The sequence below is a fragment of the Egretta garzetta genome, unplaced genomic scaffold (assembly GCF_000687185.1).
Source record: "Egretta garzetta isolate BGI_Z169 unplaced genomic scaffold, ASM68718v1 scaffold729, whole genome shotgun sequence".
NCBI lineage: Eukaryota > Metazoa > Chordata > Aves > Pelecaniformes > Ardeidae > Egretta > Egretta garzetta.
The window spans coordinates 24,934-30,172 of record NW_009260761.1 but is presented as its reverse complement, the minus strand read 5'-3'; positions in this window follow the sequence as shown (position 1 = coordinate 30,172).

Below are 5,239 nucleotides of genomic sequence, written 5' to 3'. Positions count from 1 at the left end.
TCATCAGTGGTCCTGGGAGAGCACTCAGCAGAGCCAGATGCCTTTCCCAGCCCTGGTCCCACCACGTGACATGCTCCAAGCGTGGAGCTCACCAACAGCTCCCGGAATAGCTGGCAAAGGAGGTGTCAAAGCAACGCCCTAGCTGAACCCCTGCCGTGCCGGCATCGGGCTTGCAGCACGGTGCCTTCCCGCTGCTGCATGCACCAGGCTTGGCCAGGAGATGGGCAGCACAGGGTGGGCAGCAGAGGTACGTGGGTACCCCTCCCCAATGTGTGCTGGCAGCAAACCGCTGACATTTGGGAGGGGACCTGACCCTTGTCCCCTCCGCAGTGCAAAGCTGGTCCTCCCAGCTCCCCGAACCAAAGGGAAAGCTTTCCCCAAAGCTGTGGTCAGGCGCTCTCTGCATTCCTTTCGCACCCTCCTGGTGCAGGGGATATCACCTCCCCGTTCTTATCCACAACTCACCACCTCCTACAAGATATGAGGGGGGACTTGGCTGGAGGTCCAGGCATGAAGTGCCTGCTCCCTCTGGGATGGCCGGCAACTCAGCAGCCCCATGGCCCTGCAGGGTGTTGGGTGCTGTGGGGCAGGGCGGGGGCCAGCAGCCGCCTGTGGGGTGGCACTGTGTCATGGGGCCACACTAGCCCAGCCTCGAACAGGGCAGTGGGAGCAAGTATGGAGCTTGCATGGACCGGGACTGCAGACCTTGTGCTGGACGATTGGGATTAGCCTTAAATTTCAGGCGCCCCAACCACAAAGAGGCTCCCCACCACCACGCTCACTGCGTTATCTGGAATAAAAACACCCATCTTTCACTCCTGTGCACAGGCAGTGGAGGAGGTGGCCTGTGGGATGGATTTCCACTGGGCTTCCAAGGTCCTTTGTGGGACCATGCTGAAGGACAGAAGCTTTACAGGCATTTCTAACAGGCACTGCCAGTGGTGGCAGAGCCCAAGAGGAGCCTGGCTGACTCACAGACCTGATCAGCAGCAAAAGATTAGCAACAAGGGGTTAAACCAGCTAGCAGGTGCCAAATAGGAAAGACAGAAGAGGTTTCCAACCAAAAGCACCCTTTTCCCAATGCTGATGGGGATTTTGGTTGTGTCTGCCGGGGCATCCTTTTCTCCCTCTTGAGGTTTCTCCACTCTTTGAATCCCGCAGAATAAATGAAGCAGGCACGAGGAAAGCACCAGCTGGCTGCCTGGAGGCAGCATTTCAGTCAGCCAGCCACCACAACATCATGGACGTGACCAAGAAGCCCTTTGAGGGAAAGTTCTTGTGCGCAGGGTGAAAGGCTGCCCGCCAAGATCAGAACCCCAGCCTGCAAACCTGGCCTGGCTCCACACGTCCTCGCCTCGCCTCGGGACGGGGCACACAGGAGCCAGGTGGGTGACACAGGCTCCAGCTGGGCAGGGCGAGGGGCAACCACGCTCCTGCATCCCAGCTTCTCCAGGAGTGGGGTCCTCACTCGCATGCGGCCTCTCCAGCCAGACTGAGCTCCCCTCCAACATCGAGGTGCCATCACTGTCCTCACAAGAGGTGACAGCCCAGCCATGCCCGCCCTGGAGGACAGAGGAGAAGAGCTGGACTGGTTCCAGGGCCCCAGGTACCTCATTCAGAGATGGCTTGGGCAGGTTCTCACTGCAATGGTCTGAGGCAGCTGTCTTGGCTCTGCTGCAGCCTCACACAAGCAAAGACGTTTGAGTGGGTGGAGTTGTCCCAGCTGAAATATGCCATCCAGCATGGAGCAGGCCACCAGGTCACCTGGCTCTGCAGATGTCCCACGTCTCCTGAGCCCCCAGAGGAAGGAAAAGACAGGGATGCAGCATGCTCTTCTCCTCCAGGCACCAGGAGCAGCCAACCCAGCTCACCATCAGCAGGCAAGGTTTGGCATGTTGCGACGGACAGTAGGGACTCCACTGCCTCATCCATCTGGGAGACTTGGGTTCCCTCATGCTGAGGTTTCACATCCAGCTGAGCCCAGGGGAGCAACACTGACCTGCTGGTTTCAATCGTTTCAATTTGCTGACTTGTAAACGTTTCCCAGCTCACGTAGAGGCAACGCAGATCTACTGAGGACAAGCTTGCCGTCTCTGTTACCTTGCACAGCCGTCTGCAAAGCAGCCCATAGATCCTCACAATCCAAAGGCCGGTGGTGGGGAAACAACAAGGGAAGCAGCTCCTTGGGGTCCTCACACAGCAGCATCCACACACGGCCCCGCTCACCTTCTCACCTCCCCGCTGCACTCCACAAGACGTTACTGAAGAAGAGGAACCAGACCCTCCTCAAGTACTCGTCCTCTTTCCTCCACTCTGCCCGCTGCAGGGGCTGTGACTGCGGATCCACCTGTTAAGCTGCCTGAGTCCACCCCAAATAAAAGCCAGATCCTTTACCTTCACCAGAGCAGGACAGAGGCAGCCATGAACTCAGTGGTCTGTATTAACCCAGGTGAGTTGCCTGCCAGACATCCAGAAACATCCTGTATGCTCCTTTCCAGCGTGGCCAGATGACTGACACTCACCTCCATGGCTGATGAGGAAAGGACGCTGCTTCCAAAGAACTTTTCCTCCCAAAGACCCCAAAGCCCATCACAAAAGATGCATTGGTATCAAGATCCCTCAGGAAGTGATGAGCAGAGTGAGAGCGGAACAGTTCCTCGTTCAGTGCTGGCCAGGATGGTGAGGTCCTGCTGAGCCGCCACCGGCAGCTGGTTACACGCACGCTGCTCCAACCGCAAACTCCGACTCCATCACCGGCGAAGGGCAGGCTCAAGAGCGTGACGTTCATCTTGGATTGTAAGCTCCACCGGGAACGCGCCTACCGCAGCGCCCAGCGCAGGGGACCTGGCTCCTGACAGAACAGAGGCAGGGTTGGGACCATCACCGCGCTCCTTGGCATCAGAGGCTGGGAAGGAACCCCTGGCGTCCTGCCCCCTCGCTCCTGCCCATCAGACCACCCTCTTCTCACTGAGCGGGGAACTCGGGCCGAGCTCCACTCAAGTATTTTGGTGCCTACCTCCCATTCGTTTCAACGGGCTTTTGGGTACCTAGGTGCTTTTGGAGGCTCCGGGCCCAAATCCAAGAGTCCGAGCGGCAGGTTGCTGGCGCCCTGTAGCCTCCAGAGGCAATGCTGGGGGGGGGTCTGTTACACAATGGAAGAAAAACCAGGATGCAAGGCAGAAGGAGAAGGCAAAGGAAATCAAGGTCAGAATTAAATTCTTTAATACAAAAAAAAGTTTGTTTCTCGTCGTCGTCGTCGTTTTAAGATATATCTGTAATTTCTTTGTTTAAAAATAAATATGTACTAAGGAATATCTTGAAAAAATTCACTAGACACAATATGTAGTGTTAATATCTTTTTTCCCCGCAATTATTACAGATAAACAGTAGCACCAATAAATAAAATGATAACAAATATTAAAATTAAAAAGGAGAGAGATTCAAGATGTAGAATTTTCTATTTTTCCTGTTTCTTCTTTTTACATATATAAAAAAATCGTAGCGTCTATTTAATCCGAATCACACATATACATAAACATATATATATATATATACAAACACATAGCCAAATATATATATAGTATGTAGATGTATATCTAACCCTTGTCTCAATAGGAATGTGTAGGGGTAGGTGTTAGAGAAATTAATTAAATAACTGCCCATAACATGCTACTGACTCTGCCAACAATTGGGGAGAGATGGGATGGGACAACAGGAAGGTTAAATTTATACACAACCAGTACAAATAAAAAAAAAAAAAAAAAAAAAAAAAAGGAGGTACGGCTTATAAATAGTTGAAATTAAATATTAACAAAGAATACTGAAAAATCCCTACTCTTTAATTAAATTATCTGTTTAATTTCTAATTTAAAAAGGGATATTAAATAAGTATATAAAACACTTTCTCTTCCCTCCCCCCCCCATCGGAAGCCTCTGTCTTGCGCACGATGCAGCATGAGTATTATACATTGCAGATGCAAGCACCCACCCGTGTGTTTTTTTTCTCCTTCTGAAAGCCGTCGGTCGGATGGGGAGTTCCTAGTGGTTAGTAGTCGCTTGTTGTGAGTCTGTTTTTAGACTGTCTTGTCTTTTTGGAAGCTTTCCGTGTTGTACATTATCAGGCGTTGAGAATTCAATTGCAGATGATGTTTGGCAGCATTCTGACACAGACCGAGTACCTTTTTTGATTATTGTTATTATTATTAATAATTTTAATCACAGAACTAGATTATATATATCCACATAGATGTACAAACACGCTTTCAGGGGGGTGTGTGTGTGCGCGCGTGTGTACGGTGGGTTTCACATACACCACAGCGTATACTGCAGATACACACATAGCCAAGATTCTCAAGACACGGCTTAGGGATTCCGGCTGCCTTCGCATCTGATTCCCCAGCCCAAGACGTGAATATATATATATAAAAAAGAGAGAAAAACACAAACATACAAACACACAGACACAAATGCACACGTTCACATACACACACACACACCCCTATTGTGTATATACTTTTGATTAATATCCCTTTCCAGAAATGTTCCGTAAGCATCTTGGATGCTCTCGAGTGGCAGCTCTGTGCATGAAGAAAGCAGACAGTGCTGAACAACTGTGTGGCTATGCACCGGTCCCCATTCTTGCTTCAGCACACTGTAGGCCTTGTGTCCTTTTGCAGCCACCAAGGGCGGGAAATCTAGACTCCTGTGATACTTCCTCGAATGGAAAGTTAGTGCGCATCAGCTGCCCACCATCCTCAAGAGAAGCCAGCACGCCTCTCTGGCAAAGTTTCTATAGCGAATAAAGTCAACGCAAAATGTACACTGACATCCCATGTCCCAGCAAGGCAGGCAGGTTATGAGACGAGTAAGGGCGAAGGTTGGGGGAAGAGAGGGGAGGAAGAATCCTTGATCACGCAGACGGCCATTTCCTTGGCCTTTGACCCATCGCACCCTAAGATGCCGTTCTTTGGAACTCCCTGCCCATCCTCTCCGTCACCTCTCCTCCCTGTCCCAGGCAAGGAGAAGGTGGTTTGTGGTACAGCACACTCTACAGAGAAACAGCGGAGGCCGCACAAGTCAGTTAGAGTTAAGAAGTTTACACCCAGCGCTTCTACTCAAGTCCAGTCTTAGCTTGTTTCTTATGCCCCAAGTAGCCCGCTTGTGTCCACAGCAGTCGGGTATTATCCAGTGAAGACACCAATAACATTAGCAATGTTAAAAAAAATAATCAGTATATATA